Below are 12,084 nucleotides of genomic sequence, written 5' to 3' on the forward strand. Positions count from 1 at the left end.
TGCCTTCAATTAACCTAAAATTAATAGCTGTTCCAAAAAAGAAAATTCTCAGTCACTTCTTATCGGAAGCATGTTAAATGGCTTGTGTAATACCCTTATAGGTGGATTTAAAGTATCTCACATCGAAAAAAGGTTGAAAGGGTGGGACCTTATAAGGTCAAGCCCTGGACACCCAGCGAATGCGTTTTGGGAAGACAGGATAATAAATCCCTTCACCCAGAAACAAAACCGTGAGGGGAAGAACGCTAGACGTGAACCCAAAGCGGACAATATTAACTGGCGTGGGCCCAGAGGATGTTACAGCTTGAATTTCACTCCATTCTCTATAGTTTATTTATATAAATAAATACAAAATGTCTGTTCTGATAAATAAATTGAGAGGACAATTTCATAAGTAACAGAAGAAAAAAGCTAAGCATCAATGGATTTCTGATAACAGAATATAACAAAATAAAAGTTGAGATGAAACTTTCTTCTGCAGCAAATGAAATTAGGTCACAAACACAACTGATGGATCACAGCAACACTCATCCAACAAACAACAGCAACATAAAGCTGCAAGGCTGCATGCAGATCAAGAAACCCATCAAGAAAACAAATTAACAAACAATCTTTTTTAAAAGAATCAATACTTACCATCCCTCAAGAAACCCTACTTGTCTCTGTGGTTGTGGTGGAGGAGCTGGATAATACTGAGGAGGAGCCATCACTGGAGGAGGAGGACCTTGATAAGCACCTGCAGAGTATTAATTAATCAGCATATGATCATGATTAATGATAGAGAAGGAAAGAAAGAGGTATCAAACCTGGAGGAGGGTAGGGATAAGAATACTTGGGATCGTTCATTTTCTCGGGAAACTAACAGAAAACTGCACCAGAAAGAGTTGATGGAGGAAGGGACTTGAGGGTTTAGACACCATATATATTGATTGAATAGAAATAAAATTAAGAGGGAATATATTGTGTTGAAAGAAAGTGAAAGCTCCAGAAACACATGTCAAGGACAAACCAGAGACTTTGTGTTGTTAGGATGAACAAGAATATGTCCTTTTCTATCCACACTGTTTTCTCTTTTTCCGATTATTAACCGGTTTTTATATTTCGATCAGATCTAATTCACTCTACAAATTAAATCACATCATTCTTATATTTTTTTTGATATAATTAGTTTTAATTGAGATTTTAACTTAGAAATTTTATAATCGTTTGAGAAAATTATTATTTAATTTTTATATTATAAAAAATTCATTAGTTAATTCATTTTAAAAAATGCATTAAAACATTTCTACATTTTAAAAAGTCTATATTAATTTTTTCATTAAATATTTTACTATTTAGTCTCTACAGTTTTATTTATTAGTCCCAAACTGAAAATCAAAATTAATAAAAATCAAACCGAATTTTTAAATTAATTCGTTTTGGTCAGTTTTTTCGATTTAAACCGAATACTACTCACTTCTACTCTTTATTAAAGACATTTTAAATTTTTTTGTAAATTAATAGATTTTTTAAAACATTAGATGTGTTTTAATATATTTTTTAAAATTAAAAATGTGCAGATACTTGTGATGTCAGTTAATTGTACTTTGTTGGATGATTTATCGTTTTTTGGCCTTTTGGTTCAAGATTATAAACTGCTTCTATCTAATTATGAGGAAGCAAAGTGTGTTTTTGTTCATAGATCTGCTAATGATATCGCTCATATTCTAGCAATATCGACTCATTCTGAGTCAGGTCAAGGAGTTTGGATTGATGTGCCTACTCCTCACATTGTTTCTATGTTCTCTTTGAATTAATGAAGTTTTATTATACTTTTAAAAAAACTAATGAATTTCTCCGTATCATAAAAATTAAATAGTAAAATTTTTAAATATTAAGGACTACTTCAATAAAATTGGTAAACTGTCGACAATAAAGGAATGGACGCGGAAATACACGGTGGAAAGCAATAGTATAAGGTAAGATTGGAATGAGTTGTAAGCTTTGGAAAGAAACACTTTGTTTGGAGATTCGTTGGGTTGGTGTCTTTGTCAATTGTGCTTAATAAGAAGGAGGCCTACTTATTCCTTATACACATTACTATTCTCTAAAGCAAATTATTCCCTACACACTTGCATTCTTAATTTATTTATTTATTTTTTTAATTCCCTTTTATCAATTTAATTGGAGTTCTTTTATATAGTTTGTAAAATTAAAATTCTAAATTATGATAATTTTTCTTTTTTTTTTAATGTGCTTATAGTTTGGTTGGTTGATAATTTATAAGTTAGGGAAATGCTGAACTTTATAATGTCAAAGATTGTTAAAATTAGGAAATTTTGAGAAGGTTTTGTGTTTGCATTACTATACTTTTAAGGTTATGAAAATGTTAATTTAAATAGAATCTAATTTAAATTAAACTAGTATGATTCGATTCGATTCGATTCGATTTTATCGGTTGAATTTTTTGATAAATTTTTTAGTTTTTACACCTCATTTTAGTGTTCTAAAATTTAAAATTAAAGTATTTCAATCTTAATTATGATATAATCTTCTTAAATTATGAAAAAAAATATATTATTATTTACTAATTGGTTCGATTTAATTTTATCAATTTTTTTTACTAAAATCAAACTGAAAAAAAATTTTAAAATAAAAAATTGAATCGTTTTGATATAAAAAATTGAACTAAACTTTTAAATTAATTCGATTAGTTGTTTTTTCAATTAAAACAAAATATTGTCCAATCCTAATTAATTTAAATATATAAAGTAATAATTTATAGCCGTATTAAATATATTTTTATGGTAATGTTATGTGTGCATATAGATACATATGGGATGATTTAGTCGATAAAATTAAAGAACTTAAATGTTTATCGATATTATCAAATATTAACCAATTTTTATTTTTTTATCCTAGCAATCGATAATTTGATTATTGTCTCTCGACTTTCATTTACATATTGTTTGAAGTTAATTAAAGTTACAACTCATGTTACTTACTCATATTTAAATATGTGAGTTTTTCATTTATTAGGCTTTAAAAATTTAATATAAGAATGATAACATATAAATTATAGACTCCTTTTTGATCGAGACGTCTGTTCGTCTATTCACAATTCAACTGGTCTTTAAATGAGTAGATTCTATAATGAACCGAACAAGTCAGGTACAATTTGAAGGAACTAGAATTGAATATCGACCTCCTACAATCCAGCTTCTTAAAGTAAAAAATGAGTATGAGATGAACTAGATTGATGTGATGTACGAAATAGACGGAATATGTACTAATCAGTTTCATATTTATTAGTCAGATAACTGTCCATTATTAATTAGTTGCTTGACACGCCTACAAAAGATAATTTTATCCAGTCCGATGGACACATCGTAGAGGCAGTCACCCAGATACGGGTATATATATATTTTGACAAATCCAAAAGGAGACGGTATTTACTCATGAACCACACAAAAACCAACACTTTGCATTTCTAAAATTTCTTTTGCATTCCTAAAAATTCTTAACGTCTCTAAACTCAACTTTGATCCTCACATTTACTACCCTCATTCCCTCATTTATTTCTCTTTGGGCCAATCTCGATTCCTTGATTTTTTACTAAATCAAATCACTCATCTGAGTGTCAAAATCCTGCTATCCTAGATTCCAGAATTATCAAGGAAGTGTCAAAATCCTGCTGTCCTAGATTCCAGAATTATCAAGGAAGATGAGAAAATGTGTATTAAAAGCACAAATAGAAAAAGAGTGAGAAAATAAAAAATTAAGATTACAATATTAAGTATATCATGTAGTTATAATATTCTTTTTGTCAATACGAAGGTTGATAAATTTATGAATATATTAAAATTGATAATGAATGAAAAATTTTGAATTATTTTTCGAGTTTAATTGTTTTTAATTTAATATATTATCACATAAAAATTTTGTAATTAAATTGTAAAACTAAAAAATTTGGGTAAAATTCATAATCGACATAAAGATTTATTTATTTATTTATTTTTATTTAAAGTTAAATAGATAAATAATTAGTAACGTTTTAAATGGCTCCATGTCAATTTATGTTGCAAAATAATTAACACAAAATTATACTTGTTAATTTTTTTTTTCAAATTCAAATCTTTGCAGAAAAAAAAAATGGAGTAGCAGATTTAGACTGGACCTAATTTTTGCTGGCGACGATCGATAAAAATCTACAATAACTTTTCAGAAAGAGAATTTCGAGATGTACGACTTTTAAAAGTATGACGAGAACTGCAGACCTAATCATAAAATTCGATATGAAAATTTTATCGTTTAGAGAGTAAATTTTACATTTTAATTATTTTTTTAGATATTTTTATAATTTTACATATTAGAATTTTTTTTAATTATAAATAGCCTTCTTAGTTATTAGAGACCAACTTTTCAATCTTTAAAAAGTTTGAGTAAAACTTTTCGGTTTCTAACCTATATTTTCTCTTATATCGTCTTAATCAAATGATATTGATTAAAATTTCTAGTATTTTTCTAAAACAGTTATATATATGTAAATTGGAGTTGCGTATGTTAATTGGAAAAGAATATTTTTCCCAATCTTATGAATCAAACAGCACATTTTACTAAATAAGTTTTAGTTTAATGTTAATAATAATCTTTATTATAATTATAATTTTAAAAAAAAATAAAAAGAAAATTAAATAAAATATATATGAAATGTTACTTAAGTTTTCCCAATTAATTTAAACAGAATGCTGCTTGATTTGGCCTTTTGAGTATCTCACATTAAATATCTTTTTATTAAAGGGATGATAATTCCATTCACTTTTTTTTTTATTTATAATTTTCTTTTTCTTGCACTTTTCCTCTATTATATAAAAAACATTGGATGTCTATAGTGTAATTTAAGCATCTAGAGATTCTTAAGATTTTTTTTTAAATGATATTGCTTGAAAATTTAGAATATTTACAAAATTCTGAATCAAACCTTATTTCATAGTATTAATTCTTTTTTATTTTTAAGTGATTTGAGATGGTTTAATTAGTTGATCCATCATTTAAGTTTCATCTTTTTTTTTTTATTTCGAGAAATTTAGCGATTAATTATGATTCTTTCTTTTTCTATGTATTCTTTTTCGATCTACATGTATGATTTCATGAATCTATGTATCTATATAGATATTGTTCATGAATTAACGAAAATATATAAAAACTCTATTGCTATTTTATGGGTAGGAGTGAGTATTCGGTCGGTTTGGTTCAAAATTAAACCGAACCGAATAAATCGAAAACCGAAAATCGAAAACCAAAAACCAAAATTTTAGTATTTATAAAAATTGAATCAAATCGATTTTGATCAGAAAACGAATTGAACTGGTCTGATTCGGTTTCGATTTTTAATAATTTTTTTTTTTATTTTTTACACTTTATTTTTAGTATTTTAAAATTTAATTAAAATATTTTAATTTTAATATGATTTAATTTCTCTATATTATTAAAAATAATATATTATTATCGCTAATCGGTTCGATTCAATTTTTTTGATTTTTTCTGATCAAAACTGAACTAAACCGAAATAACTGAAATTTCTGAAATTAAAAACTAAACCCAACCGAATTAAATAAAAAATCAAACCAAAATTTTAAATTAATTTAATTTAATTAATTTTTTCAATTTGAACCAAATACTCCTCACCCTATTCGCTATTCTTTTGTTTTTTTTTCCTCTTTATATAGATTCTATTTTGATGAAAATTTGATGAGTCGAATACAGCTACACGTACGAGAATGATAGTTGTAATGATAAAAGCCTTTTATATATATATTTTTTTAAAGGATTAATTAATGGATTTAGCTCTGTTACTATAAGTCAACCGATTTCAATTTACTAGTATTTTACCAACGAAATTTCTATTAAAATTATTAATAGATTTTAAAATTTATTAAATTTTTTATAAATTTAAAATTTTATATTATCATATTTAAAATTATTATTGAGATTTATAATTATTTTATTATTTTATCATTTTATTTTTATGATAATTAATTATTATAAAATTAAATGAAAAAAATTATATAAGAAAACTGAATAAATATACGGTAAAAAATTGAAAGGTGCTTAAAAAAGCTAAAAACCATAAAAATGAGAGAAAATTAAATAAAATGATAAAAAGTGAAAAGAAATGAGAGAAAATGGAAGATAATGAAAGAAAATATAAGAAAAATAAGAAAATAGGAAAGAAAATGTAAAGTAAAGTGAAGAAATAAGGAAAAAAAAAAAAAAAGGAAAAGATGAGAATCAATGAGAGAATGAAAGAAAAAGGAAAATATAAACAATAATGATAGAAAATGAGAGAAAAGACAAATTATTAGAGAAATAAATGAGGGAAAATATAATAAGAGAAAATGAGAAAAAAAAATTATTAGAGAAATAAAATAAAGGAAAAAAAAGGGAAGAATAAAAATTATATAATTTATAATTTATTGTAATTTTACTTATATTTTAAAAATAATTAATTATTTTTTTATTTTTTTAATTATATTTAACTATCACAAAAATATTATATTATCGCTACATTATTATAATATAATATAAAATAATTAATAAATTTTTTAATATATTTTATAATTTTACTCTATATTTTAAAATAATTAACTTAATTCTATCCTTTTAAAATTTTCATTAATCATATGAAATTATTAAAAAAAATCATTATATCATCATTATAAATATAATATAAGATAATTACAATTATATAGCGGTTATATTTATAAAATAATTATTAAAATTATTAAAAGTTCAATTGGTAAAATTTTATTGCGTAAAGAAAGTTAAATTTCCCACTAAATTATATAGCAAAGTTCAAAATATCACATTTCATTTTCGATTAAAATTTATTCATAAACTATTATTAAAATATTAAACAAATTTAAATAAAATTAAATAAATTAAAAAAGGCGTAGTTTATGCTTTGAAATCTTAATAACCGATAGATTTATTTAACTTTTTAATGATAATTTAAAAATAATAATAATTTAAAGATTAATTTAGATTAAAAAATAAAATTTAATATTTTTAATTATATTATATAGTTTAAAAATAAATTTCACTTTTAAGTAAATTTTATAATATGTAGCATGTGATATTTTCATTAATGATATAATAGTGATTACTAAATTTTTTAATAGTTGAGTATAATTGATGAAAATACATGATTAAATTAATTATTTGATGATACGTAATAATTGCATAAAGTGAGTCATGAGCTGTTATTACGAGATAGATTCATGTGGTAAGAATCATGTTAGTACGAAATGCAATCCATTCCGATAAAAGGAAAATCCGGATACCATAACACCTGATGCATTATCAAGGCTCGCCTTTTCTTCGAACTAGCAAGTTTCAGCACGAAGTTACCGTTAACAGGTATAGTCCAGCGTATACTTATTACACTTGTAATCGTGAGAGTGCCAACTTATTAGCTGGCAATATCTCTTATCAAATAGTCAGCCGCATTATTGCCGAATTGTCGAAAAATTCTATATTCATCACCACCTTCTTACAAGTATAAAAAGAGAAGGATCATAGAGGTAAAGATACGTTATTCTCTAACACTAAAACTCTAAGCAATTCCTTGTATTCTCTATACTCGTTGATACTGACTTGAGTGTTGGAGTAGCTGCCGTGGGCATCCACTACCACCTCATGTTTTCTTCCTTGCAAACTCTAACCAATCACAGTGCGGCTCCCTTTCAGCCACATCATCAATCTAATCTCTACAACATCATTTGGATTAATTGCCGAAAAACTATTGAACTTTATTTGTTCATTTAGATTAATACCGGTCTCTTGTTCCTTTTTCTTTTAAAAAATGAATCTTTCCTCTCTAATCTCTTAAAATGGCCAGAATCGTACATGTCATTACGGGAGGACCTTAAGGGCAAAGGTTAAAATACGATGCGACAGAGGATGTTCTATCTGTCCATCAGGAACTATGGACCAAGCAAGAGGTAAGGTTCGATCCTGTTAACAAGGCGGTCAGATTCTTTCAGAATGACCCACTAGTCATTAAGATCCTCCTAAACCGGTACGAGGTAAGGTGGGTACTTATAGATACTGGTAGCTCTGGTGATCTCCTCATCTTAAATGTTTTTAACAAGTTAGGCTTAGATAAAAAGCAGGCTTATTAGAGTTTTCTATCCTTTAGTGGGATTAGGAGACAAGATCGTGACAGTACTGGGTACTATCAACCTTCCTATGGTATTGGGAGATGAGAAATATAGGCGAGAGTTGTATGCAGAATTTGCAGTAGTAGATATCCCATCGTACAATATGATACTTGACCGTCCAGTTTTAAATTGCCATGGTATCGTTATTAACATGGGTGCTATGTGTCTTAAGCTTCCAACTCCAGGTGGAATAGCAGTGGTCTAAGGTAATCCGAGGTTAGCCAAAAAAAGTTACGGACACCCAGCAAAAAAGTCTCGAAAAATCAGCCATGCCCATCAACTTGCTGAAAAAGCCAAAATCTCACGTAAAACTAGAATCAGCAGACCCAGTAGAAGAGATACATATAGAAAAGGAGTAAAAGGTACTATTCAACACCGCGACCGGTGAAACAATGGCATCAATCTAACCAATCACAGCGCAGCTCCCTTTCAGCCACATCATCAATCTAATCTCTACAATATCATTTGGTTCCATTGTCAAGAAACCATTGAACTCTATTTGTTCATTTGGACTAAAATCGGTCTCTGGTTCCTTTTTCTTTTTTAAAAAAAAAGCTTTCTTCTCTAATCTATCAAAATGACCAAAATCGTATATGTCATTACGGGAGGACCTTAAGGGCAAAGGTTAAAATATGCATGTGATAGAGGATGTCTTATCTGTCTATCAGGAACTATGGACCAAGCAAAAGGTAAGGTTTGATCCGGCTAACAAGGTGGTTGAATTCTTTCAGAATGACCCGCTGGTCGTTAAGATCCTCCTGAACCGGTACGAGATAAGGTGGATACTTGTAGATACTGGTATCTCAGTTAATCTCCTCATCTTAAATGTTTTTAACAAGTTAGGCTTAGATAAAATCAGTTTTATTAGAGTTTCCTATTCTTTAGTGGGATTAGGAGATAAGATCGTGGCAGTACTGGATACCATCAACATTTCTATGGTATTGAGTGATGAGAAATATAGGTGAGAGTTGTATGCAGAGTTTGTGGTAGTAGATATCCCATTTGCGTACCATGTGATACTCGACCATCCAGTCTTAAACTGTCATGCTATTGTTATTAACATGGGTCCTATGTGTCTTAAGTTTCCAACTCCAGGTGGAATAGCAGTGGTCTGAGGTAATCTGAAGTTAGTCAAAGAAAGTTATGGACACCCAGCAAAAAGTCTCGGAAAAGCAACCATGCCCATCGACTTGTTGAAAAAGCTGAAATCTCACGTAAAACTAGAACTAGTAGACCCGGTAGAAGAGATCCAGATAGAAAGGGAGCAAAAGGTACTATTCGACACTGCGACTAGTGAAACAATGGCATCAATCTAACCAATCACAATACAGATCCCTTTCAGCCACATCATCAATCTAATCTCTACAATATCATTTGGTTCTATTGTCGAGAAACCATTGAATTCTATTTGTTCATTTGGATTAAAATCGGTCTCTTGTTTATTTTTCTTTTAAAAAAGAAATCTTTCCTCTCTAATCTCTCAAAATGGCCAGAATCGTACATGTTAGTACGGGAGGACCTTAAGGGCAAAGGTTAAAATACGCATGTGATAGAGAATATCCTATCTGTCCATCAGAAACTATGGACCAAGTAAGAGGTAAGGTTCGATCCTGCTAACAAGGTGGTCGAATTCTTTCAGAATGATCCGCTGGTCGTTAAGATTCTCCTGAACCGGTACGAGGTAAGATGGGTACTTGTAGATACCGATAGCTCTGTTAATCTCCTCATCTTAAATGTTTTTAACAAGTTAGGCTTAGATAAAAGCAGCTTTATTAGAGTTTCCTATTCTTTAGTTGGATTAGGAGACAAGATCGTGACAGTACCGGGTATCATCAACCTTCCTATAGTATTGGGTGATGAGATATATAGGCGAAAGTTGTATGAAAAGTTTGCGGTAATAGATATTCTATTTGCTTACAACGTGATACTCGACAGTCCAGTTTTAAACTATCACAGTATCATTATTAAGATGGGTGCTATGTGTCTTAAGTTTCAACTCCATATGGAATAGCCTTGGTCTGCGAAAAAAAATTTTCCAAATCAAGTGAAAAACGAGCCTACCGCACTAAAGTGTGGTAGAAAAAAAAGTTTTAAATACATTACCACGCTTTAAAAGCGCGGTAATGCACCGCACTCAATTAATTTAAATTATAAATTTAATTTTTATTTAATTAATTAATATATTTTATTAATTTAATTTATTTAATTATATATTAAATTTATAAAATATAATTATAAAAATTATATTAATATTAATATTAATTAATTTAAATTATTTGTGATTTAATATTATATTTATTAATTTATATAATTTAATTAATTATATATTAAATTTATATAAATAAAGTTATAATAACTATACTAATTTTATTATAAATATTAATTATTTTAATTTATTTACAATAAAACATTATATTTTATATATTTATCATTCTATTTTATTATTTTTATTACAATTAATTTATATATTTATAATTATAAAAACTATAAAAAATTAAAGTTTATTTTATTTTATTTTTTTCATAATTTTCTCTATTTTCTTGTATTTCCTTCAAAATACTCTATAAATATTAATTTTTAATATTCTTATAATCTCCAATATTGATAGTTGAAAGTGAAAATGAGAGTACAAAAGATGACTTTGATCATATAGAACTCGATATATTTAAAAAAGAAAGATTTTATATAATACAAGAGAACATTTGATCATTTTTAGTATTATTTTTTAATTTTATCATTTATATATATATTAACTTATTTTTATTACATCCTGTTCCTAAGTATTTACATATATTTTTTTATTTAATTTTTTATATTTTTTTATATTGATAAATATAATTAATAAAATAAATTGTATATATCCTTAACATTATTAATACATTTGTAAAATAAATTATATTAGTACATTTTATATACTCGTATCATTAATCAAATTATACAAATTAATAAAATAAAGTGGTAAAATATGATAAATATAATATTATATTATAAATAATTTAAATTAATTAATATTAATATAATTTTTATAACTATATTTTATAAATTTATTATATAATTAATTAAATTAATATAATATAATAATTAATTAAATAAAAATTAAATTTATATCACTCATGCATTACAGTTGCGGTAATATATTTAAATTATTTTTTTTCAATCACTCTTTCTTACCCCTACAGCACTTTTAAAGTGTAGGAAAAAAAATTTTCTCAAATCAAGATTTGAAAGATATTTTTTTCTGAAGTTCGAACGACTTGTAGTCTGAAACATAGATTGACAATAGTATCAATAAAACTACGGCTTGATGAGGTATGTTATGAGAGGAAATAGTTTGAAAATGAGAATAAATCTTTAAAAATAACAAGATCCGAGAACTTTAGAGCATATCAATTAATACCTAATTTTATGTAATATTAATCCATATTTTGACAAATAGCATGTTGTCTAGTTTTTGGTATTTGGTTTCTTCGTCTGCGAGGCCCGATTTGCTTCATCCGAGAGGTTGTTTCTGTGGTTTTGGAATTTGGGTATGAGTATGTTAGATGGGTGGCTGCCACGCCATCTCATTAATGACATCACCAAACAGCGACTCCGACTTCCTACCAAATACCCACTATATGCAATACTAACTTTTGCAACCTGGCAACCCCATACAACATTTTGAGTAAAAAATTTAAAATAAAGATGCAACAAGATATGATTATCAATAATTAAACTTCAGTAATACTTTTATCTTTATTTATTTATTCATAATTTGTTTTTTTTCCTGGGATTCCTTTCAGCTGCAAATTCAAGATGTTAACACACAAGAGAGATGAAAAGGACAAATACTATATTAATTTGCATATCAACAAAACAATGAATTCTTCTTTTTTTTTTTTTA

At 27.0% G+C, this 12,084-nt stretch overlaps 1 long non-coding RNA gene across 1 annotated transcript; it reads right to left on the bottom strand.

The window, feature by feature from the left end:
* Window positions 1-309: 309 nt before the first annotated feature.
* Window positions 310-1,033, bottom strand: LOC110619648. The gene is made up of 3 exons (XR_002488696.2): window positions 807-1,033; window positions 637-736; window positions 310-563 (listed from the first exon to the last, which is right to left on the bottom strand). It is a non-coding gene; the product is annotated as an uncharacterized LOC110619648 (long non-coding RNA).
* Between the last annotated feature and the right edge of the window lie 11,051 nt (window positions 1,034-12,084).

Source organism: Manihot esculenta, chromosome 7 (genome assembly GCF_001659605.2).
Source record: "Manihot esculenta cultivar AM560-2 chromosome 7, M.esculenta_v8, whole genome shotgun sequence".
Classification (NCBI taxonomy): Eukaryota; Viridiplantae; Streptophyta; class Magnoliopsida; order Malpighiales; family Euphorbiaceae; genus Manihot; species Manihot esculenta.